This window comes from Cupressus sempervirens, chromosome 9 (genome assembly GCF_028749045.1).
Source record: "Cupressus sempervirens isolate cs-2001-9-10 chromosome 9, ASM2874904v1, whole genome shotgun sequence".
In the NCBI taxonomy this organism is placed as follows: domain Eukaryota; kingdom Viridiplantae; phylum Streptophyta; class Pinopsida; order Cupressales; family Cupressaceae; genus Cupressus; species Cupressus sempervirens.
The window spans coordinates 720,161,837-720,188,860 of record NC_143126.1 but is presented as its reverse complement, the minus strand read 5'-3'; positions in this window follow the sequence as shown (position 1 = coordinate 720,188,860).

Here is a 27,024-nt window from a genome sequence, read left to right as displayed (position 1 = left end):
GTTGTTAATTCTACCATCGATACTTTTGGTACTAGTCTTGTAGATATTTCTCTTGGCAATAGTTGATCAATTATTTTAGGAGTTGCTGGGTAAACACAATCTTCATAGGTACATAGTTGTAAGATAGAACTTCCATCAATATCTTTGGCCACTATACACTCATTGGTGAGAATGCTTTGTACTATATCATCTTCTTCTTGAATTTTTAGAAAAGATTGTTTATGCAACATCATGAGCTAGGCTATCGAATTTAGTTCTTCCTCTTCTTCTCTTAAATTTGGCCAAATAGGTTCTCCCAAATTTGGTTGGGGTTGGGCAGGTGGATATAGTTCTAACTTCCTTATATTTTGACCATTTGAAATTGTCATATTTCCTAATCTACAACTAATTTTGGCATCAATAGTGGCTAACCAGGGTCTTCCTAATATGATAGGATAGCTAGAAAGTTTGACTTTGGGTGATAGGATAAGGAAATTAGTAGGGTACTCCCATGAATCTAAAGTCACTATAACATCTTCTATGAGACCATCTAGAGTGATAGTTGAACTATATACAAGTTGTAACACTATGTGAGTTGTCCTTAAGCCCTCCATGCATACCCTATACATTATATCTTTGCTCATTAATTGATTGCTGCTCCAAGATCAACTAAAGCATTTTTTACAACCTATCCATTTATGATCAAGTTAACCATTGGACTACCAGGGTTTGAATACTTTGGTGTTACTACCTTCCCTAACATGATATCTACTAGTTTCTTGACAACATGAATTGTTTTAGGGTCTTTCTACTTCTGCCCTGCTCCTTAATAGCCTTTCCATAAAGAGGGACATCCTTGATAGCTTGAAGTAGAGGAATTTGAACATGCATGTTTTACAGCTACTCAATAATGTCAAATGTCTCTTCCTTTTGGGGTATAGATTTCTCTTTATCTAGCCTTTGTGGAAAAAGGAGGATTCACTATGGTATGGTCAGTAGTCTTGCTAGATACATTAGTTGGCAGGTTGATATCTAGCAGTATCACTTCTAGAAGGGGTGCTGCAAGAGTATCTACAACTTCCATTATAATAGGGTATTCTGGTGTAGACAAAGTTTTACCCGACCTTAAATTTATATCAGATACTTCTAAGGAATATGTAGGGGATTAATGAGTATTTATAGTGTACATTTGCTGCTATAGTTGCTTATTGTTTGGATTTGGTTGAGGCTAAGTAGGTAGCTGAGTTGGCTCAGGGTTAACATTAGTTGTTGTAGTAGGTGGCATTATTGCAGGAGTTGGAATTGGAGGTGGTAGTTGTGGATTACTAGGATTTTGGTTAGGCCATTGTGAAGGTCCCCTCCATTGATTATTAGGCTTCCAATTTCCCTATGATGGTTGCTAGTTGTTCTGTTGGTTTTTCCATTGATTGATTTGCTAGTTTTTCCAATGGTGATTATACTAGTTTGGCCACTCATTATTATACTAGTTTTGCCAAGAAGGTTGGGAGTACTAGGAGGGATTCTGATAGCTTTGGTTCTGCCATTAATTATTATAAGGATTTGAAAATTGTAGAGGATCTTGAGGCATACCTTGTCTCGAGACCCATGGTCAATGTTGAGCAACAAAGAACATTTGATCATTGTCCTCATCTATCTTCATGTACTTAGTCAAAAAATGATGGTTCTCCAAGTTGGCTACCAATTTACATGTGTATTCTTGCTTCTATTTGCAGCAATGAGGACAGTACTCAACCAATCGTGATTCAACTTCTACATGCTTCTTCTTTGTAGTCATTGTGTCAAGATGTGCAGCAACATCATTTATGATGTCCTACTTGAAATTTGATAGTAGGTTAGATATCTCGAGCTTTGAAATACCTTGGCTGATTCCTTTAGTGACTATGGAACAAGGTCCTCAAGCTTTCTTCATAGTTGACCTTGAATAGTTTTGACATATTTTCTTGAGGCCCAAGAAAATTGATATACATCACCACCAGCCATCAAGTCTAGTGCTTCTAGACAATTATCATGCACACCTCTCAAAAAGACTAGCTTTTGTGAATCCTTAGACAATACATGTTGAGGGTTCTTCTATAGTGTATACAGGAAATGTGAAACATAGTCTTCTAATGTTTCTTCCTCCTTTTGTGATATCCTAAAGATGTCATCTCCTCTTGAACCAGATGCTTTGCAATACTTTTTGTATTTATCTAGAAATAGAGTTTGTATTTCATCCCAAGTTCTTGTTGCATTGGCTCCTAAGCCCATCAACCATCATAGAGTTGATTCTTTTAGTGTTGCTGGAAACAACTTGAGCTTATGGGCATCAATGTTGTAGTCAAAGCTATGACAAAGTATGTCAAACTCAAACAAGAAAGTATCAAGGTCTTCAGTTGCAAGGCCATAGAACTTTGGAAGAGTAGCTATGGGTATATTCTATTGGAGTTGATGAAATCCAATTCTGAAGATGCCCAAGATCACTTGCATGTAATAACCTATCAAAGGGAAGCCAAGGAAGGAAGAGCGTTGAGCAAGGGAAAAACCCTAAATGAACATGAGAGAGAAAATATTGCAAACACAAGAAAATATGTATTTACAATGAGAATGTGATATGAGTTATGAAATACAATGAGGGAGATCGAATATAAAGAGCTCAAGGAATCTCCTAGAACAAGCTAGAAGATGCTCGGAGATAAGTGTGACAACTAAGCATACATCCACATGAGGTGGAAAGTCCTCGAACAAGGTGAGAAGATAAGTATGACTTAGGAGAGAACAAACTCCCGTATTGTCAAAACTTATAACAAACTCCTAGACTACAACTAATTAATGAAATGCATTTACCTAAGTAAGCTTAAGTAAATAGAATAAATAATTAGTAAATTAATTATTTAATCTAACACCCCCTCTTAAGTGTAACTTAGGGAAATGCTTTAAGCTCACAAAACTAAGATGAAATGCAGAATGGGTCTTGGCAATGAGGCCATGTTAGGTACCCATGTATAATGCAACAAAATGCAACCTCTAAAAATAGGGAAAGAGAGAAAACCATGTGGGAAAAATCCTCCCCCAAAAAGAGGTAAGAACCTAATGAAGAACTAAATAAGTCTCCAACTAGGGGAATGTTCCCTAAAACATGAACAAGGAGTGATCATGAAGAGCATCACTGAAGCATGAAGAAGCCACAAATCTGCCATCAAGAAGAAAATTGCTGATCTGAAGAACCTCCATGGAAGAAGAAGGCACGAACTGAGCATGCCTATATTGTAGATGATCCATCTCACCGTAATGCATAGGTAGGCAACCACTAAAATCACCTTATATATAGGATCAACCACTGAATACATAGTTCACACTATTGAACCATTGAACCACAGATGCATTAGAACAACAACATAACCCCCCCTTAATGTAGATGGGGTGAGATGACAAGCAACTGAGAAGGTGGGCCAAAGTCTCATATAAACAAACCAAGAATGATGAGAGAGGGAAAGAGGTACAAACACCCATAAAGACATGGTCAAACTGACTTTGCATGGGGCTAATGTCATTGAAGGGACACTCACTTAATAAAGAAAGATGACACAAACATCCAAACTACTATTCTCCCATGGTGCTTTATGAAAATAGTGCATGTACAACTGACTCAAAAACAATGTTCATGAACCTCGAAATGCAAGAGTGGCACTTTATCTCAGTGCGATACATAAAAGTGCTTCAAAATGATAGCTACAATGATCAAAATTGAAAACAAGCTGCAACAAAACATAGTAAAGCCCAAAACAAAGGATCCCATACCAAGAAAATGATCCTTAGACCTGGAACACCCAAGATATCCACCATGGACTGAAAATGCCAAAATAATGATAAAAAGAGAATGGGGAAAAATTTGAAGGAAATGACAGCACTTTTGAAAAGTGAACAAAACTAGCTTTCTAGAAATAAAATGTTTTCAAAAATAAAAAATGGGATGCAAAAGAAAAACTTGCCAGAATAAAAAACAAGACTTTGGACTTTAACTAAAAAAATGGACAATTAAACTGCATTAAAACCTAAAATAACCTACACCAATGTCTCCATCTTAGAACCAACTTTTTGACACTTCTTTTAGATCAGAAAAATACCTCTGTATGCTCAAGTTATGGGGAAAAAACTGCAAGTAGGTCCAAAATTGACCCTAGAGATGTGCAAGCAAGGTATGCTGATGCAGTGCTGATGTCATGTTGACATCAGTATTTCACAAGCAAAAATTTTATGGCCTATGGCCCATCATAGCAAAAAAAGGTGCCACATGGTAGGTCCATGTGGCAATCACATGGCAAATGGTTGACATGGCAAGGGTGACATGGTGGATCCACATGGCAAGGTGCCACATGGCACCCAGGCCACATATCACCCCACACTAGTTGATACTACAAAAATGCTGATTGGGTTGCAAAATAGGGCCATGTAGAGCTGATGTGTACTACCACATAGGCTAGGGTGAAGCGTGACTATACCAACGAAGCAAAGCGGAGCTATAGGGAGGCAGCGTCGAAGTGGGAGGCGTGAATAGGTGCAGAAGGTAGAGGTGGGGTGGCTTGTTGGGGTGGTCGGGCCGGGCTACACGACTGTGGCTCAGCTGGCTATGGTGGCTGGTGAGTAGTGCATGGCTGGCTACCTGATAGTGCACTGGTGGAGTGGCCAAATATATTTTTAAATTTTTTTTCGAACTTGTGTCCGTACAGTCTAAATAGAATGCTTGAAACAATTTTTTTTTGCCTCCTAGAGCCTTGTCTCCAAAATAAAAAAAATTTATATGGATCCTAGCTGAAAAGTGTTTTTTGAATCCAATGGCAGCATTCGTTTGGGCCCAATGTGCTCCAAAATTTTTCTATCCCCCTAATTTGAAAAAAATATGCACAAACAAATTAGGGTTTGTGAATTCAAATCGCGGCTTCAAAAATCCTTCAACGAAGCAGCAACAAGAAGGCTCTAATACCATGTTGGAGTTGATGAAATCTAACTCTGAAGATGCCCAAGATCACCTGCATGCAATAACCTATCAAAGGGAAGCCAAGGAAGGAAGAGCGCGGAGCAAGGAAAAAACCCTAAATGGGCATGAGAGAGAAAATATTGCAAACACAAGAAAATATGTATTTACAATGAGAATGTGATATGAGTTATGAAATACAATGAGGGAGCTCGAATATAAAGAGCTCAAGGAGTCTCCTAGAACAAGCTAGAAGATGCTAGGAGATAAGTGTGACAACTAAGAATACATCCACATGAGGTGGAAAGTCCTTGAACAAGGTGAGAGGATAAGTATGACTTAGGAGAGAAAAAACTCCCATATTGTCAACAACTTATAACAAACTCCTAGACTATAACTAATTAATGAAATGCATTTATCTAAGTAAGCTTAAGTAAATAGAATAAATAATTAGTAAATTAATTATTTACTCTAACATATTCTTGAGATTAGCATTATTTATGAGGCTTGGAAGAGTAAATGGAAAAGTAGATTGTGCCATTACTGGAGGTATTAGATTATGAGGTTGTTGCTGAAAAGGAACATTAGGTACTGAATTATTAACAACTGGTGGATTTGGATTAGTACTATAAAAAAAAAAGGCCAAAATTTCAGCAAAAGGTTGAAGACCACTTGTATCTATAGGTTTTGCTCTTGAGGATGATTCTGTGGAAAAAATAGGGCTTGTATCCTCAAAAGGAAACTCAACTTCTTGTTCTTCAATGTCTTTGTTCAAATTAATAGACTCAATGTAAAAAATCTTCCATATTCATCTCATTATCTTCCTCTTCGATGCATGCAATTGAATTCTTCACATCGGTGAAGAAATTTTTAGGACTGCAAATTCCTAAAAAAATTGAACTAAGAACTATGACTCAAAAATGCTCCTAGCTTGACACCATCCCCAATAACGGTGCCAAAAATGATTCGCCTCACAATAGGTGTATAATAATCATGCCCAAGGCCATACTTAGGAATATTATATTCAATCTAAGGACTATTTTTCCCACCATGAGGTGCATTTAGTTTGCCAACCTAGGGATGTATACTTGAAATGGTCGACACAATATGTGCTCTAGGTTTCTTAACGAGTCATTATGTTTATGCTACAGGAAAGTAAAATGCAAGGAAAGAGCCTACACTAGTGCTACTAGAAACTAACAAACTTAACTCTTCACTAAAACTAATGCTGGAAATACAATTAAATGCTAACTTATATTCCAACTCAATTCATCCACTATAACTGTTCTTACTAATGTTGCAGGAACACTCACAAAGTATGATGCTGTAGGAAGGAACTTATAACTTCTACCTACAATACTAGAAATATTGAAAAAAAATCTATACTACTCTAATCTAATTCACCTTCCAAGTAGGCCCCCTTGGTTGGCTTTTGCTAATCTACTAACACAGAGTGTAAACCAAGAGCTATTTCATTATGTTCCAAAAATTCCTTACATGAGAACGATACATAAAACTATAAGAACAACCCTCTATAAGAGTCATCAACTTCTTTTTATAAAATTTCTTCTAACCTCCTAACACCACTAATCTAATCCCTATAAATAGAGGATCGAAACTTATTCAAAATAGGAAAGCAAAACAAACTAACTACAAATCCATTAGAAAGAAAGAAGGAAGCAGTTCACGGTATGAGTAACGAAGTCCGAGCAACCGATTTGACACAATAGTGAATGTAGAGAATATAGAAATTCTTCATAGCCCCTCCTTGGTAGTAGTCATGTCTTTCGGTACTGTTATGACTTCTTCCACTCCACTGTGACTGAACCTTAACATTTTCTCCTTTAATACTATCAACCATCTTCAATGTTCTCCCTTAAATGCTTCCGACCATCTTCAAATTCCCTTGCTAACAAGTTAGTTATAATGTAGAGATATTTGGAAATAAGCATTATCAAATTAAATCTAAATATTAGAACAAAATTTTTGATGGTTATATGAAATAATGCATTATATATATAATATTGGAAAAATATGACATACTATCTACCCATGGGTTAATGGTTCTATTCTGGATTTTAATCATCAGTTCAGATAAGCATAAGTCCACAAATATCTTGTTGGTATTAAAATAGAGTATTAAAATTATCAAAAAATAGATGCAATAATTAGTATCATTAGTAATCCATGGATTCTCACCACCTCCTTGAAAAACAGATTAGCAATGTTACTTGCATCATGTGTTGTTTTGCATGGGATGAAATGACTCATCTTGCTGAATCTATCCACCACTACAAAAACACTGTAAAGTCCTATCTTGGTTCTTGGAAAACCTACTATAAAATCCATACTAATACACTCCCGAGGCCTATGGGGAATGGGTAGATATTGGTAGTGCCCTACATTTGATGAGGTCCCCTTGGCTTTTTGACATATGCTGCATTGCTTCAAATATCTCCTCCCATCTCTCTGCATTTTAGGCTAGTAGTAGAACCTCTCCACAAGGTCCAAGGTTTTATGCAAACCCAAATATCGACTCATGCTTCCATTATGATTTTCTTGTATGAGATTATCTCTCATAGATCCCCATGAAATGTACAACTATGGCCTCTTAAATAGTAATTTATTCTGCAATGTATATTCAGATAATGTACTATGAAAATGGTTAGCAAAGTATTTAAATATGTTGTAGGATTCTAAGAAACTTGTATCCTCCTCATATAGGTCTTTGAATCCCTCCAAACCTATGCTCTACAACTTAACTTCTTGGACTGTTAGAAATCTCCTGCTCAAGGCATCAACTTCCTTGTTGTTTGTTTCCTTCTTATGTTTGATTATGAATGTATAATATTGTAGGAACTCCATCCACTTTATGTGTCTTAGAATTATCTTTTCTTGCAAGTTAATAGAACTTAGTGCTTGGTTATCTGTGAAGACCAAAAAATCCTTTGGAAAAAGGTAGTGTCTCCACTTTTGAAGGGCTTGAACATGTGCCTAAAGTTCTAGATCATATGAGGAATACCTTTTCTTTGCTTCATTAAGCCTTTCACTAAAAAAATTCCTTTGGTCTACCCTCTTGACTCAAGACTGCCCCTACTACTATATTACTAGCATCACATTACACCACAAAAGGTTTCTCAAAACTAGGCAAAACCAATATAGGTTGTGTTGCCACTTCCTTTTTTAGCTTCTTAAAGATTTCATCTGCTACTTTGGTCCATGTGAACTTGGTCTTCATGCCTCCTTTGATAGTGTCATTCAATGGTGCACATATCTTACTGAACCTTCTCACAAAATTCCTATAAAATTGAGCAAGACCATGAAAAATTCTAATCTCAATAGCATATCTAGGTGTAGGCCAACTCAATATTTCCTCCACCTTGCTTTTGTCCATCTTTTGGTTGCCTTGGGACACTACAAACCCCAAGTATAAAAATTCCTCCTTAATAAATTCACTCTTCTCCAAGTTGACTATGAACTTCTCTTCTTGCAATTTCTTCAACACCAATTCAAGGTGCCTTATATGCTCCTCCTTTGTTTTTCTAAAGATGAGAATGTTATCTAGGTACACTACAAAAAACACTCCAATGTAATCCTTCAATAACTCATTCATGACCCTCATGAAGGTACTAGGTGCATTGGTAAGGCTAAATGGTATAACCAATCACTCATAGAGATCCTTAATAGTCTTAAATTTAGACTTCCACTCATCCCCCTCTTTCATCCTAATTTGATAATAGCCACTTTTGAGATGAATTTTAGAAAAATACCTAGCACCACCCAAATAATCCATTAGGTCCTTTATTCTAGGAATAGGTAATCTATACCTAATTGTGATTCTATTGATTGCTCTAGAATTAGTGCACATTCTTCACTTACCTCCCTTTTTGGGTGCTAGGATTACTGGTACAACATAAGGAATGATGATCTTCTTGAAGAGTCCCTGATCAAGCAATTCTTGTACTTGTCTTACTATCTCCTTATTCTTCTTTGGTGTCATCTTGTAAGAAACTAAATTAGGCAATGATGCCCCTAGTATGAAGTCAATTAGATGACTTATGACCCTCTTAAGTGGTAGAGTAAGACGTGCCCCATCACATATTATGTGCTTAAACTGATCCAACAAATTATGGACCTCAGCAAGGATAGGTTTTGGTGAAGACATTTGTTCCTCTTTGGGTTTCACCATGATGGCATAACCTACTCCTTTATTCTCCTTCAAGCCTTTGAGAAACTCCTTGCCACTCATTAAAAGGGTCTTAGCAATAGCCTTCTCCACTTTGTCTTCCTCTACTATGGACTGGATCCTATAGGTGACCCCATCTTTCTTAAAAGAATATTTATTTTCTTTTCCATAGTGTACTACTTCTCTATTGAAACTACCAATGTCTCCATAGAAGCAAGTGGCAAGCATCCGACAAGGAATATTAATGTCTTAATTTTGATATAGTTTTCATAGTTTGGACTTACTCTTTGTGCTTTGTCAAAAAAATTTCCAAAATATTTGTGTAAATATCTTGTGAACTTATGCTTGAGACAACTAGAACTTACTAAACCTATGGGTAGTGTGTATAACATAATTTGCTTAATATTATACATAGAATGTAGTATTTCATATAAATATATAAAGCTATGTTCTAATATCTAAATAAGAGTAGGAATGTTACCTCACATATATGTTCCAAATTTTTCTAACTTTCAAGAAAATGAAGAGTGACGCAAAGGGTGGTGATTACTGCATTAAAGGAAGAGGATGATGGAGACCAATCATGGCAAGGAAAGTGCAGTTCAATTCTTATGAATAAGCTGCACCTATAGAGGAGTTACTATTCCATAAAATTTAGGAGATACAACTTTCTATATTTCCTACAAGTTGTTATTCTGTTGCTTAGTAATAAATGTACTATGTCATGGTTGATCTTTCACCTTATTTTCTAGTGATGTTTGTTCAAGACTTTTACGTCATGTTTTTAATAAGTATCCAATCCTTTATATAATAGATTGGGATCATCTTAGTAAGCTAAGGAGAAAATAGACAATGCTGGTTTAAGATTCAAAAGTTACTCTTTTTTTGTTCTTCATAAATTATTCAGTTGATGTAATCCACGAAGGATCTTAATGAAAGAGTGATTTTGGAATAATTTTTGCATTCATAGTTATTTGAAACCAACTAAGTGGGTCTACTTGGGAGTTAGAATAGATTTAGGTAGAGTAGATTCATTCTTTTCAATTTCCTATTTTCAAGATAGATTTACTGTATTAGTCCTGCAGTATTGTTACTATGAAAGTTCTTGCAACACTTACAAAAAATGATTATGGTGGATATTTTGAGTTGCTAACTAGTTTAGGTTCATTTTACAAAGTTTTCTATAGTTATTTTTTAGTATAGATTCTTTTCATGTATTTTACTTTCCTACAACATACCTGTTAAGAATCTTAAAGGAACTTAGTGCACATACTGTGCTAACCCATTTCAAGTCCTACGTCCCTAGGTTGACAATTCAAGTGTATTTCATGATGGAATAGGAAGCCTTTAGAATAGATATAGTATCCTTGAGAGAGACAATGGTGTGATTATCTTCATCTATTATGAAACTGTACATCTTTGGTTTTGTTGTTTGAGATTTTGTCAAAGTAGGAACCTTCATGAGTCCTTTATTTTTAGATTAGTTTGTTAGCTAAAAACCATAAAGTTGTGGGCTTGATTAACAAGTCACTATTCAATTGCATGCATTAAAGAGAAAGACAACGAGATGAATATGGCAGATTTATTCCATGGGAGTCTATTAATTTGAACAAAGAAATTGAAGAAGAAGTTGAGTTGCCTTTTGAGGATGCAAGCCCTGATTTTCCTACAGGATCTTCCTTTAGAGCAGAAACCTTGGACACAAGTGGTCTTTAGCATTTTTCTAAAATTTTGGCTAGCTTTCTTGATAGTTCTGGTCTAAATCCACCTATTGTTAACAATCTGGTAGCCAATGTCCCTTTTTAGCAGCAACCCCATAATCAAATACCTCTAGTAATGGCACAACCTACTTTTCCATTTCCTCTCCTGAGCCTCATAACCAATGCTAATCTCAAAAACATTCCCATAGTTACTCTTCCAAAGCTTTATGGCCTTGTAACTAAGGATCCTAATACTTTCTTGTTTGAGTTTGACATACTCTATCATAGCTTTGACTATAACACTGATGCTCGCAAGCTCAAGTTTTTTCTAGAAACACTAAAAAAATTAGCCTTATGATGGTTCATGGGTTTAGGAGCCAACGTAGCAGGTACTTGGGATGAAATGAAAACTTTATTTCTGGAGAAATATAAATAGTATTGCAAGGAGAATGATCCAAGAGGAGATGATATCTTTAGAATATCACAAAAGGAGGATGAAAAATTAGAAGACCATGTTTCATGTTTCATGTTTCTTGTATACATTGTAGAAGAACCTCCAACATGTACTAGTGGAGGATTCACAAAAACTAGTCTTCTTGAGAGGGGTAAACGATAATTGTCTAGAAGCACTATACCTAATGACTAGTGGTGATGTATATCAATCCTCTTAGGATGGCCTCAAAAAAAATTGTCTTAACTACTCAAGGTCAACTATGAAGAAAGGCAGAGGATACTAGTTTACAGCCACTAAAGGGATCAGTCAAGGTATTTCAAAGCTTGAGATATCTAATATACTCTTAGATTTTAAGTAGGACATCATAAATGATATCACTACACATCTTAACACAATGACTACAAATAAGAAACATGAAAAAGTTGAATCACGATTGGTGCAGTACTGTCCTCGCTACCACAAACAAAAGCAAGACTACACATGTAAACTAGTAGCCAACCTAGAGAATCAACAATTTCCAATGGAGTACATGAAGATAGATAGGGATAATGATCAAGTGTTCTTTGTTGCTCAACACTAGCCATGGGCCCCATGTCAAGGTATGCCTCAAAAACCCTTACAAAATTTAGATCCATATGTTAATCAATGGCAAAACTGTGGTATCCAAGGTCCTCTGCAATATAGTCTGATGCAGAGCTACACCTTGAAAAACTTAGGAGGAATCAGTCACTCTACTGAGTTGCTTCAAGGGGCATCTACAACCTTCAGGATCACACACTAAAATCAGATTCAATAAACAAAACTTTGAAAATAAATCTCCCAAAATTTCTTCTTGCTGCCTCCGGATAGACCTGAACTCAGACATGAATAGCTTTCGAACCAAAAAAGATTTACTCAATCCAACTATTGAGGTTTTGCATAACTAGGTTTCAAACAACATATGAAAATTTGAGAGAAATACAATGGTTCAAGCTTGAGATATTGACCCCACATTAGAGTACATTTTTCTGCAAAACATTGCTTCTTGCTGTCTCTAGATAGACCTGTGAACAAACATGTATAACTTTTGAACCAGATCAAAACTCTTTGATCCCTCTAGTGAAGATGGGTGTAATTAGGCCTAAAATATTATATCCAAAGCTCATGAAAATCCAACAATGCATTTGGGAAATATTACCCACGCACTAAGATTAATTTTCTGCAAACATACCGAATTCAACCCAAAACTAAAACTTTTTAATCTTCTGCAAACTATCAACTTGTTTCCAGTGAGAAGATAAGAAAAATCTGTTCAAAACTCAGACCATCGAAAACTTGCACAAAGACAAAATGAAAAAACATTCCATATCTCTCCAAATTTGATTTGTGTCTTACATAGCCGACTGGCTCACCCTTAAAACTGACTTTCTTTTTCCTATTAAAGGATGTGAAACGTTTTCTTCTTATTTTAGAAAAGAAGAATGTCTTCTATCCAAAAAAAGGATAAGAATCTGAAACATTTTTCTACCAATATTAGACAATCATTTTCTAAGTCAAGAATATTCCAAAAACTGCCTACTACCTATTATTGGATTCTAAAAATCATTAAACACTCCACCTACGAACTAAAAAAAAACTATTCTAATTTAAGATCCACACACATGGTCCTAGGTGGCTATATCTGGAGAGCTTATTGAATTTCTACTCTAGGTATGCCATCACATGTAGGACGTTATTAAAAAATTCAAAAACTAAAAGCATTTAAAACATAATATTAAATTCCCTATTACATTTTCAACAATGTTGCCTCCTATAGCATTTCTCTTCTCTGCCACTGTAGCATAGTCAACCTAATTGGAATAGTGCTTGGCAAAATAATCCACAATAACCTCAATGACCATAGTTCCCAAACCAATGGCAACCACCCCAAGGGAATTGGTAGTATAAAAACTAATGGAGAGGACCTCAGCAATGGCCTAACAATGCTAGATACCCTCCTTTACCACCTCCAACAAATATGCCTACACTAATGCCACCACATGCAAGTTCTAGATTTCAAAAGTAGAATTAGTTGCCTACACAACCTTAGCCAAATCCAAATAACCAATAGCCACAAAAACTCATGTATTCTATTGATGCTCAATAGTATCCTACTTATGCTCTAAATTTTGTAGATATACATTTGAGATCTGGTACAACCCTACTAGTGCTTGAACCTTCTCTCATAACTAAAATGCTAGATACTCGTACAATATTAGTACCAACAACTTCTCTACCACAAATTGTTGACCCAACCAATGTAACTAGCTCAACTAAAATTCAAACAATAGTTGAACCCCCTTTTCCACAAATGCTCATATAAAGTAAACCTACACAAATAGAGGAACAATCCTTTGACATCATTGATTAGCTAAAGAACATGCATGTCTAGATTCCTTTGTTCCAAGCTATTAAAGATGTTCCTATTTATGGCAAAGCCATCATATAATCTTGTCTAAAAAATCCCATGAGAAAGAAAAAGGACCTAACCATAGTTCATGTTATAGGATAATTGGCTAATATTATGTTAGGAAAATTGGTTATTCCTAAATATTCTGATCTAGGAAGTCTACTTGTGAATGTGATTATAAATGGTCAGTCTGTTAAAAATGCCTTGATTGATCTTGGTGCTACTATAAATATTATGACCAAGGATACTATGAAAAATATGAATATAGAAGGATTAAGGGCTACCCCAACAATTCTACAACTTGTAGATAGTTCTACTCTCACTCCTAATGGGATGATAGAAGACATATTAGTAACCGTAGACTCTCTAGAGTACGCTATAGATTTCATAATTCTATCCCCAAAAGTCAACTTAGCTAGTTACCCTATCATTTTAGGATGATCATGATTAACTATAGCCAATGCAAATATAAGTTGTAGGTCAGGGAGTATGATCATATCTAAAGAAATTTGTCCTGTATCCTCCAACACAATCTTGACCAGATTTAAGCACACTTTATGGCCAAATTTAGGGGATGGAGAGGAAGAGTTAAACTCTACAACAAAACTTATGATGTTACATAGACAATCTTTTCTAAAGTTGCAGGAGGAGGATTTAGTAATTCAGAGTATTCTTAATAATACTTATGTGGTAGAAAAGGATGTATCTGACAGTTCTGTGTTGGAACTAACTACATATGAGAAATGTAATGAGAATTATTTTTTGCCCAAGGAGCTAGTCATTATTCATAAACTTTTACCATGTGAACTAGAGACAAGTCCAATCTTTCAAGCTGTTATGGTTGATCTCACAACTACTATTGAGTTGTCAAAGGGTCATAATCTTCATGTCAATAACAAACTGCCTCCCAAACCTATGAAATAATTAATCAAGCTTCTTCAAAAACATGAAAAGGATTTTGTATGGGACTATGGGGATATGAAAGGGTTAAGTCCTACATTATGTACTCATAGAATATATATCAATGAAGGGTACTTGCCACTCCATCAACCCCAGAGGAGGATTGATCCAACACTCAGAGAAATAGTTAAAACTAAACTGCAAAAGTTGCTTGATGCTAGTTTTATATACCTATATCTAATAGTAGATGGATCTCACCTCTAGTTATAGTATCTAAAAAGGGAGGGAAATTATGAATTTGTGTAGATTATAGAGAATTGAATATGGAAACCAAGAAGGATCACTTTTACCTTTTATTGATCAAGTTCTAGACACTCTGGCTAGTAAGAAATATTTTTCTTTACTTGATGGGTATAGTGGTTATAATCAGATAAATATAGCTCCAAAAGATTAGGATAAAACTACATTTACATGTATGTGGGGTGCTTTTGCATATTCTTTCTTGCCATTTGGCCTATGTAATACTCCCGCAACATTTCAAATAGCTGTAATCAACATTTTTGCTGATAGATCACATGACTACATGGAAATATACATGGATGATTTCACAGCATTTGGAGTCACCTTTGAAGAAGCCTTGATGAATCTTGAAAAGGTTCTTGTCTAATGCAAAGAACATAATCTATCACTCAATAGTGATAAATGTTTCATGCTAATGTAGGAAGGAGTGGTACTTGGTCATTTTATATCAGCTATAGGGATACAAGTGGATCTGACTAAGATAGAGGTAATTCTAACATTGCCCATACCTACAAAACCAAAGGATGTAAGATCTTTTTAAGGTCATGTTGGCTATTATAGGCATTTCATAAAAGATTTCAACAAAATAGCTAGTCTTTTGTATACACTGTTGACTAAAGAAGTTGAATTAATTTGGACACCTGCATGTAATGAAGCCTTCCTATAGCTTAAGAAACTCCTCAACATAACACCAGTTCTGAAGGGACCAGATTGGTCAATTCCATTTCATATCCATACTGATGCATCAGACTATGTTGTAGGTGTTTTATTAGGACAAAAGCTTGCTAACCTTGAAAATGCAATCTACTATATTAGTAAAAGCCTCCATGGTCCTAAAATAAACTACACATTAACTGAGAAAGAACTTTTAGCTATAGTTTATGCATTGAACAAATTTAGACATTATGTAACTGGATATCCTATTTTTGTTCATACTGACCACTCAGCTATAAATTACTTAATGAATAAACCTACTATAACTGGTAGATTGGTAATATGGCTCTTCTTTTTGTAGGAGTTTGATATTACCATTATTGATAAGCCAGGCAAGTCCAACATAGTTGCTAATTATTTTTTCAGATGGCACATTGTTGATGAAGATCTAACTCCAATTGAAGATACCTTTCTAGATGAGAATTTATTCCAAATAGAAACTCATACACCATGGTATGCAAACATAGAAAACTATCTTGTTGCAAATAGAATTCTCCCACACTTCTCTCACAAATATAGGAGGAAGCTAGCAGAGAAAAGTTTTCATTATTCATGGATTGATAACAATCTCTTCTATACTAGACCAGATCAAATCATGAGGAGATGTGTTAGGGAGGATGAGATATATGACATACTACATGCCTGTCATGACGAACCATGTGGAGGCCATTTTGTAGGAAAAAGAACAACACTAAAGGTACTTACAACTAGATATTATTAGCGACCATTACATAAGGATGTAGAAAATTATACAACCAAGTGTGACAAATGCTAGAGGATGGGTTGGCCAACCAAGTTAGATGAGATACCACTCAATCCATAGATTGTTGTAACACCCTTTGACAAGTGGAGTATGGACTTCATAGGTCCAATTAACCCACCATAAAATGGAAAATCCTACATCTTAGTACGAGTGAATTATTTAACTAAATGGGTAGAAGTGAGAGCAATGAAAAATGCAAGAGATGAGAAAGTAGCTAAATTATTATATGAGGAAATATTCACATGTTACGGAGTTCCTAGAGAACTTGTCACAAATCAAGGAGCCTAGTTCATATCAAACTTGATCACTAAATTTATGAAAGAATACAATATAAGGCACTAGAAATCTAGTCCTTATCATCCTCAGGCAAGTGGGAAAGTAGAAGTCACCAACAGAGAAATTGTGGCCATTCTAACCAAGAGAGTGCAAATACATAGGAAGGATTGGAGTAGTAGGTTAACTGAAGCTTTCTAAGCATACTGAACTACATGGAAGACAACAACTAGATTTACTCCATTTGAACTTGTGTATGGCAAAGCAACTGTTGGTGTTTTTACACTATTAAGAAACAAAATACTTAATACCAAAGATAATAAAGATCACAACAACCTAAGGATTAGCTAATTCCTATAAACTATTATGTGCTCTTGAGATCTGGACCCAACTTCAACAAAATCAAAAAGATTTTCTACTCTTTAGGCTCTATAAAACCAAGGTGGGTGCACCTTAGGAATGAAAGATTTACACCATGATACTACATACATATTTCACTCATTTCATGACATTTTATATCAATAAACATCCCTTATAACAGATTTCTCACAATTCTTCTTAGATTTATAGGTAACTTTGGGCAATAATAGCCAATTAAGACTTAGAAATTAAATGTAAACAAGTGCTGACCAGCTTTGACATTCTTCAAAAATTAAAGTAAAATTGGTTTTGAATTTAAGCTTGATGGTTATTCATGGTTTCTTTATATGCAAACTGAACTAAATGATCAGTGCCTTATCCATTGGGATTCAAAGTCTATCCAATTTATGGACCTAATTGACTGTATACAATCAATATTATCAACAATTCTCACTAAAAATCAGTCTTACACATATCCTCACTACTACCATGGAGATTCTCTCATATTCACTAAAGCATTTACCTAATGCATTGAATTGAAAGAAATAGTGAAAATGATATGCAAATTAGCATACTTGCATTCAATTGAACAAGCTTTACTTATGCAATTTCAAGATAACCAGGTAATAAAATTGAAGACAAGATTCAAGAAGAAAAGATATGGGGACAACCCATCTTTATATTAATTTCCTTTAAAAATTGTATAACAATTGTAATAGAACTCAAAATGACTCAAGATAAGACATCAAGATTCTATAACATCAATGTATTCTTAGATACTTATAGAGAAAATAAATCACAAAGTTTGCATCAAGACTAGACCAAACAACACTTAATAAAACTAAACCTATGTAATGACTCAGACCTTTTCTTTAGCCTTGCAATCTCACTTATATAGTGTGAGATGAAACAAGCTTTAGGCATAGAGAAATTGATAGCTATCCTTAAGAAAGAAAAATATCTACAATGTTACTATCATAAAAGACCAAAAATTGTACATCAGGAAAAAATTTTCATCATAATATTCTTTTGTGGGATCACTTTCTGTTACACCTTTTGTTGCAATTCTTTGTTGGTGAAAAATTTGATGATTTGCCTCATTACTATTGTAGCTCCTCAAAGGATGTAGCCAATGGGACTGATTGTGATATATCTGGCTTTTCTTGTTACAGGCTTACTTCCATTCAAGGTTCTCCATGTATATCATCATGAACTGATAAGACAATAGTTATATCTAATTTCTCTTCTACCAAGTCACCAGTCTAGGTTTCTATGCTTGCAACTATAGTTGGTTGTTCATCTTCATCCTCTTCTTCTTTTCCTAATTTTTCAATAATTTTTACTTCATCCTATTGCATATCTTCATCATTAGTTTTAGCATGTTCTAACTGCTTTGCATCAATGAATTTTGCCATCCACTTGTCAAAAAGTGTGTCATCTGGCCAATTAAATTGTAAAATGTCCTACCGCTTCTTCATAAGATATTCTACAACTTTATCAATTTCAACAAAGTCTTGTCTTAAAGAATCAAAGAATAATTGAACTTTTACAATTTCTTCAATAGTAGCTGCCCATCATGCATTTCCTTTCTAATTTATGAATCTATTCATCCTTAAACAAAATAAGTCATTCAATTCTTGGGCCCACTCTTCTTTATCTTTCAATTTATCCTTTTTGTCTATGGCATGTGAGAAAAGTCTAAAAGTAACACTGTCACAGTTGTCTAGATAAATAATGATCCTCCTTTGTAGCTCAACTCTTTTATCATCAAATTCTAAGAGATCATTAGCAACATCATAAGTCTTTTCTATATGATCATAGGATAAACTAATGATAGAAAAACATAAAAGAGTAAACTCTTTACTCCTCTTACTCCACTTATTGATAATTGGCTTCAAGGATTCATCATTTGCCTTTATCTCATCCCATATATTTATTGTCTTTTCTAGTTGCTCATAAAATGAGGTCCAATCAACTTTATTAACTAAATAAATAAGAGCTTTCCTTAGCTTATCCTCATATTGTACATCTAGTTCCACATTTAATACCCATAATTTGATTTTTTCTTCTTCAAAGTCTTCTATAGTGTAATACTATGGTCTTTGTGGCATGTTTGGGATTTCTATGAGGATTGGATTTAAAAGGCTCCACTAGTGGGTAGGGATATGTAATCTTAGGCCAACTGGATTGCTCCTAGCATCCCATCAATTTATTTTTAAGTTCAATTCTCTTTTGAACTTCTTTATTGTATGCAACCAAGACTTTCTCATAATTTTATTGTAGCTCTAGTCTTTCTCTCTTGTATCTTTGGGTTGTGGATAAGGTGAAGTTGGTTGATCCAACACCTAGCTCTGCTGCATCTTCAGTGGTAGTTTCTTCAACTCTCTTTACAATTAGGCAGCCTATCAAGTTGATATCATTAGGCTGGGAAGAGATAGTCCTAGATTCTTTCCTTATTGACCAAATGAATAGTGTAGCATAGTTTTCATTAAATTTAGCACCTTTAATTTCTTTCCTCCCCTTTTCCTTTGCACTCAATTTATTTGTAATAGAATTGAAGACCATGACATCTGCAATATCCCAATTGGGTAGTAGCAAAACCCTAGATGCTTTTATCATTTTTCTCTCTTCTTCAGGTGTCAAGCTTTTGAATTCTTGCATCATCTCTTATTTTATTTGATTTTTTATGCCTACTTCCATTTCTAGATGCTCCATTTTCAAATTATTGCATTTTTCTTCAAACATTCCAATGTTTGTCCTCCAAGCAAATTGGTATAAGGCTCTAGATTGACAAAATTATCATCAAAGATAAATTCATGGCTAGCCTGTTCCATCATAGGATCTAACTCCTCTCCTCTATAGTCTGCCACTATTAACTCAAGGCTTGGCATTGGAGGTTCTTGAGGATTTTCTTCCTCCAATTCTATTGCAGTAATGAAGACTCCCCCTTGGGACCCCAATTGTTCCACCTGCTCCCTAGTGAGTTGTTCATATCTTGTTTGTAATGGGGACTGTGTGGGTGAATATTACTCAATTTGAGATGCTTGTTCCTTTTCCACTCTTTTCCTCTTGGGTGTGGGCTCATCTAATCTCTCCTCAAGGATAACACTAGTTGATCCCATTATTTGTTTCCCTTATCTATAGTAGCCCTTTTATTTTGAATGATACTATAACCCAGTCTCCTTTGAACAATCATCTGCCTTGATCCTACTATAGGAGTAAATGATAACCTCCTCATAACTTCTCTAGCCTTTTCAAGAAAAGAATTAATAAAGAATATTTTTTTTTTTTTTAATTCATGACCTCCATAATTTTAGGAAAATTGGTCATTAGTTTATTCAACCTATCTACCTCTATTTTTGCATCCTTTAGAGGCTTATAGTTATTATCAAAACAATTAATGAATTCCAAAACTTTGGAGTAAACTCTCCATTTTTCCTTTTTGATCTCCTACACTTGTAGAGGTAACTCATTCCTTATTATATCTTTAGGGAAGTAGGGTTCATGGTCTTTTGAACCAACTTTAGCTATTTGCCTAAACATATCAAAAAATCCCTCAGTATCACAAAAATGGGGGTGAGATACATCCATCTTGTACTAATCCAAAAATTTATACAAAAATACCCAACCACCCTTAGTGATAACAAAATGGTGAGCTATAGTACAAGTGGGGAAAAGTGAACCTCTAGATCTACCAACCAACTGAGTTTCTTCCAACCCACCTATCTGCCATAGCATTTCAACTATCCCCACCTTTAGAGGTACTTGGTAGGACAATACATGAGGAGTCCCTCAAAAACCATAAACCCTAAAAATAGTTGAAATAGGGTATGGTATGATATCTACCTAGTTATGAGATACTTTCAATCCAAAAGGATTGCCCATGGGTTTGATAAAATCCAACAATGGCTTTTTTTGGGATTGTCCCTTAATAAGAGGCTTCTCAACCTTGATCCAAAATATCTATCAAATTTAACAAAACTAACCTCCTCTGCATCCTAGGTCATGTCTTCACTCCACAACTAGACTAGCAAAGCCTCTCCTTCATACTCTTAGTTTAGGACCATCTCCTTTTCAAAATATGTAACCCCTTTAAATAAGAACATGTGAGTGAATAATAGCCAAAATTCTTTTTCACCTTGCTCTTTGCAATTCCAACTAACCCTATATGGATCTCTTCTACTATATGGGATGCAAAATCAAAAATAATATCCACGCCAAAAGAAAAAATTTGAGTCATCATATACATAAATTTTATTGGCATAAAATTTTGTTCATCCTCGCCAAAAACCCTAAATAGAGTCATATATATTTCTATGGCCCTAGAAGTGAAAAATTCCTTTTTAAAGGGATCTTTAGTGGATGCTATAACCAATGGAAAATTTCTAATTGAGCCAAAGTGTGCCTTAGTACACCTTGCTTGACCTTATCCTTCTTAGATAAGTATTTTTTTTCTAGTCCTCATAGGTCAATGGTCTCATGGTAATTTGAGAGTAGCTCCAAACTAAAAACCTCTCAAATTTATTTAGCACTTATACTTATCAGGAAGTCCCCATCTAATCTTCTTACTATCCTAACTATTGGGTCATAATTTTTAGAAATGGTTGTGAGTAGGTTGGCATCCATGAAAACACTAGGGACCACTAGTTTTCCCAAATCAAAATTCTAGATATTCCCATGGGGAGCAAACAATTTTCTTTTTGAAAACCACTTCTTAAAAATATAAAGCCCTATTTTGGAAGTGGTAGCATCCCTAACCCAATTACCTTTGTCATTCAAGCCATCTACAATCTTGAGCCTAGGGTTCACAGGAATTAACTTTTTAACCTGGGCTGACTCAATTGTGGATTTAGGCAATTGTTCAAGAAAGTCATTATGGATATTTCTACTTGCATAATCTACCTTTCCCAAAAAAAATTTCTTTGGAGGCATGTTTACTAATGACACAAAATACTAGAATTCTTTAGTATCTAATAGATTCAAATACTTACATGGCTATTTGTTACTCTTTCACTGCAATTCTGTAGCACACTGCGAATACTAGAAATTCTTTCACACTTTAAGCACACAAGGAACAATTCTTCAATGACTCTTAGCTCTCTAAAATTCTAAAAAAAATTTGCATCAAGAATAAATCAGTGAAATCCTACAATATATTCCTAGTTCCACTTTGCATAGGGACCCTTAATTTCCATAAATGGACTATAAGGAAGAACTGGGTGGCATCACCTTCCAATGTTGAAAACAAGCTATAGATTTCAAAAAAATTGACAATCCAAGAATATGACTCAGTTTAAAATAGGAAAGTTGGTAATTAACCCAAAATTTTTTTTCCATATAAGTCTTTCCTTCCACTACTATAAACTTATCTAAACCCACTGGCACTTGTGGACATGTGTCACACTCTTGCTATGTCTCTATGTATAAACATCGAGCAACTCCTACATGCGACATAGCCACCATCATTGATGCATATTTGATTTGATGATGTACATTGTATGAGTATTTTATTGAAACTATGGTGGGTCCTCTAAAATTCCCTTTGGTTTCCATACACTAAAATTCGAGCAAGTTTCTATAGCCATATAGTGACCACCGTCGATCTGGGAGAGATCTGACGGTGCCAACCAACACATATCTTCTTTTGAGTGTGGATCCATGTGGTACATAACATAATACCATCTTGACATGCTAGTAGGACTCTTTATGACAAGTGGTTTCTATGGCACTATCTTTTAAAATCAGGTTCCACTACCTTCTTATTTCATGGCAGGTTGCCATGTCACTGTTGGAAAAGTTCTCATAATTTCCAGTGGCAATGTAGTGACCACCATATACTTAGAATAAATCTAGCATCATGAAGATAGAATGTTCTTGTTATAATATTTTATTTATTACACCTGAAACCTCTAACATTCCATTATGCTATATAGACCAAAATCTCGACACTCGTCTTTAGGTTTGGTCCCACTATGTTTCACTTTTGTGGGAGGTCACCATGTCGTAACTAGTAAAAACCTTGCACTTTTTGGTGGCAACATAGTAACCACAATTGATCCTAGAAAGATCTGATGGCACAAATGACTCAGCTTGAAACCAAGCATATATTATTGGGTCCCATGTGTAGTACTTGCTTGGTTGCCATGTCGCATGAAATAAAATGATCAAAAGTCTTTATAGTGACAAGGCAACTACCGTAGATCTTAAAAGATCTGATGGTGAAAATTATTTTAGGAGATTTAAGAAACAAGGTAAAAGGTTTTTCAAAGGTTCTTGAAAAATATGCATTATTTCAAAATGATTTTTATCGCTTGATTTAAAAGGTAAAACATACGACCTAAAGGGCTTCACTTAGGGCACAAATCTTGTTTTAATTAGGGTTTTTCTTAGGGTTAACCAATTTTGACAAGACCAAACCCTAATTTGCAAATAAGAAATAAGAATTCATAGAAAAACATGTTCAGGAAATACAAGGTAAAAACATAACCAATAGCAGCAATGTTGCTTATTGAATTTGAACATAAAACACTTTGCACTGCTTTGGGATTGAACATCAATCTTCCTATAGCACAAGAAGAGAGACTTCTCCACTTGAACTCACTGGATGAAATGAGAAAGATAGCTTTGGAAAGAACAAAGATCATTCAATAGTACTAAAAGAAGTGGCATGACACACATATCAGTAATAAACAATTCCAAGTTGGATATTGGGCTCTCCTTTATGATTCTTGTTTGAAAGAGAATACAAGAAAGTTATAGACTCGGTGGCTAGGGCCTTATGAAATTTAGTATGTATTCAATAATGGAGCAGTCTAGCTAACAACCATTGATCCTATCCAATTAAAATTAATTTTAGATGGCCATAAGTTGTGCCTCTATCATAAACCATAGACCAAAGATGAGTTCCTATAGTAGTTCCAACCAAATGGTTGACCAACTCCTATGGACATAGTTCTTGTAGCCGAGGGTGCAAACCTTCTTCCTATAGTCGTAACATGAAAAAATTTCAACGAGCACTCATAATAAAACCTCATTTAATTTGAGGTCCATTATTTCATTCATTTTTATTTTTCTTCATATCATCTCATTTCTTTATCTATCATCCACTCACACTCCACATCACCCACAAATTCTATTTTTATTGCTTTCAATAAAACATACCATCAAAACCTTTTCTATGGTCACCAAACTTCACCACCTCCTCAATTTAAATATAAAAGTACACTCTAAAATTTTTAGGTACAATATTTTTATTCTTTATTCATTTTTAGCACATAGGTTTCAATGTTTATATATAATACTACATTAAATGTATCATATAAGCCTTTAGCCAGTTTCTCATTCCTATGCCAAAATTTTTAAATGCAGACAGTTGTCAAAGTTTAGAGGGGGGCCAAGAAAGTTTATTAATTTTCAAATATCATCTCCATGTCACTTTAGTCATGTCCATGTTATAGATTACACTTTGGTAGTGGTCTGATTTTAATTTTAAAATCTTTTTGTATCTGTTGTACCTTTTCATTGGGATTGGTAAAGATCTCCTATGTTTGACATGACTAAAAAGGACTATGATTTATTTTGAGAACACTTATAGTTAAACCTTGATGTCCTTCATAATTAATTGCATCATTGTTTTACATTCCAAACATAAAAAAGTATTGTTAATAGAATGATCAACCTACTTTGCCACTAGTCTCTATATATTCTAATGTTTCTATCATGCTTTATAGATCCTCTTGGTATACCCATTATTTCAAGCAAGTTGGTAAGGAAAAAAAGAAGAAATATATGGCTTAATAATTCCCTTCATCTACAATTCAATCTATATTATTTAGTCTATACAATCACTTCATTTTTCAAAAGGCCTTGTGGAGGAAAGAAAGAGACCAAATGTAGAAAGTAATATTTGACAAAGATGAGGAAATCAAATCACTAAAAGAGAAACTTGAGAAATAGAAACAATGAATGAATAAGGCTTTAAAATTAGCTAAATAGGTAATGGCTTGTAGGCCACCACCAAGGGTGTATTCCATTTGTTTGAAGGAGCAATTTCTGCTATTTCAACTAATGATGACAATAAGGGATGTTGATTGTGAATTTAAAAATGCTCAAGATTTCTACAATGTGTATTTGACTTTGCCTTCATGGTAGAAGAATTTTTTGTGTGAACTTTATTTACATAATTTTATAATTCCACATGGGGTAGAGTGGAACCCTCTCCTTTACATAGGGGATGTTCACCTCAAAGATTTAATGTCTTGGATGTACAACGAGACAAACTATGATAGGCAATTAAATTTGAATAGAGATCTTGAGAAATATGAACCATTACCACTCCAGGTTGAATCACACAAGCTTGAAGACCTTCTAAGAGATTCGTTTAGACTAACCTATGGAAAACCAAAACTAGAGATCAGGGAGAAAGTGTTTGTAGAAAGAGAAAAAATTTATAGAGATTACTAGACACTTCAAAACTTTACATAGCAAAGAGCTATTGCAGGGCTTAGGAACCGATGGAACTGATTGCCAAAAGCTTTCAAAAAGGGAAAACCACATAGCCCTATATTTATGAGGTAGTTGTTAATAGGGTGGCCAAGTGTATACAACTAGAAAGACAAATCAGAAAGGAACTATGGATGCCATTGAATTTTCAACTTCCTACCCTTCTTTGGCCTCTTTATGGTAATGATGCTACCAGATTAGATCCATTGGTTGAGGAACAAATGGGTGAACATTGGAAGCACACCAAAGGATTATTCTACAATTTCAAAAGTGGGAAGAAGGGAAAAATATAGGGGGAGACTTCAGAGCTATGGCAAGGAAGTATAATGCTTGAGGACAAGCATTCGAATAGTGTGGGGCAGATGATGAGGCATATTAATGTCTTAATTTTAATATAGTTTTCATAGTTTGGACTTACTCTTTTCTCTCTATCAAAAAAATTTCCAAAATGTTTATGTAGATAACTTGTGAACTTATGCTAGAAGCAACTGGAACTTACTAAACCTATGGGTAGTGTGTATGACATACTTTTCTTAATATTATACATAAAATGCAGTATTTTATATAAATATCTTAACCTATGTTCTAATATCTAAATAAGAGTAGGAATGTTATCTTGCATATATGTTCTAGATGTTTCTAACTTTTAGAAAAATGAAGAGCGACACAAAGGATGGTAATTACTGCATTAAAGGAAGAGGATGATGGAGACCGATCATGGCAAAGAAAGTGTAGTTCAGTTCCCATGGATAAGCTACACCTATAGAGGAGTTGCTATTCTAGAAAATCTAGGAGATACAACTTTCTATATTTCCTACAATTTATTAAATTGCTTAGTAATAAATGTACTATGTCATGGTTGATCTTCTGCCTTCTTTTCTGGAGATGTTTGTTCAAGAATTTTATGTCATGCTTTTAATAGGTATCCAATCCTCTATATAATGGATTAGGATCATCTTAGTAAGCTAAGGAGAAAATAGACAATGCTGGTCTAAGATTTAGAAGTTACTCTTTTTCTCTTCTTCATGAATTATTCAGTTGATATAATCAAAGAAGGATTTTAATGAAAAAGTGATTTTGGAATACTTCTTGTGTTCATAGTTATTTGAAAGCAACCAAGGGGGCCCACTTGGGAGGTGGAATAGATTTAAGTAGAGTAGATTCATTCTTTGAAATTTCCTATTTTCAAGATAGATTCACTGTATTAGTCCTACAACATTGTTATTGTGAAAGTTCCTCTAGCACTTGCAAAAAATGATCATGGTGGATGTTTTGAGTTGTTAACTAGTTTAGGTTCATTTTCCAAAGCTTTCTATAGTTATCTGTTGTTATCCCAAGTGTGTTTACTATTTTTGAATAGTAGTATAGATTATTTTCATGCATTTTACTTTCCTACAACATAGGCATTAAGAATCTTAAAGGAACTTAGTGCACATACCGTGCTGACCCATTTCAAGTCCTATGTCCCTGGGTTGACAATTCAAGTATATTTC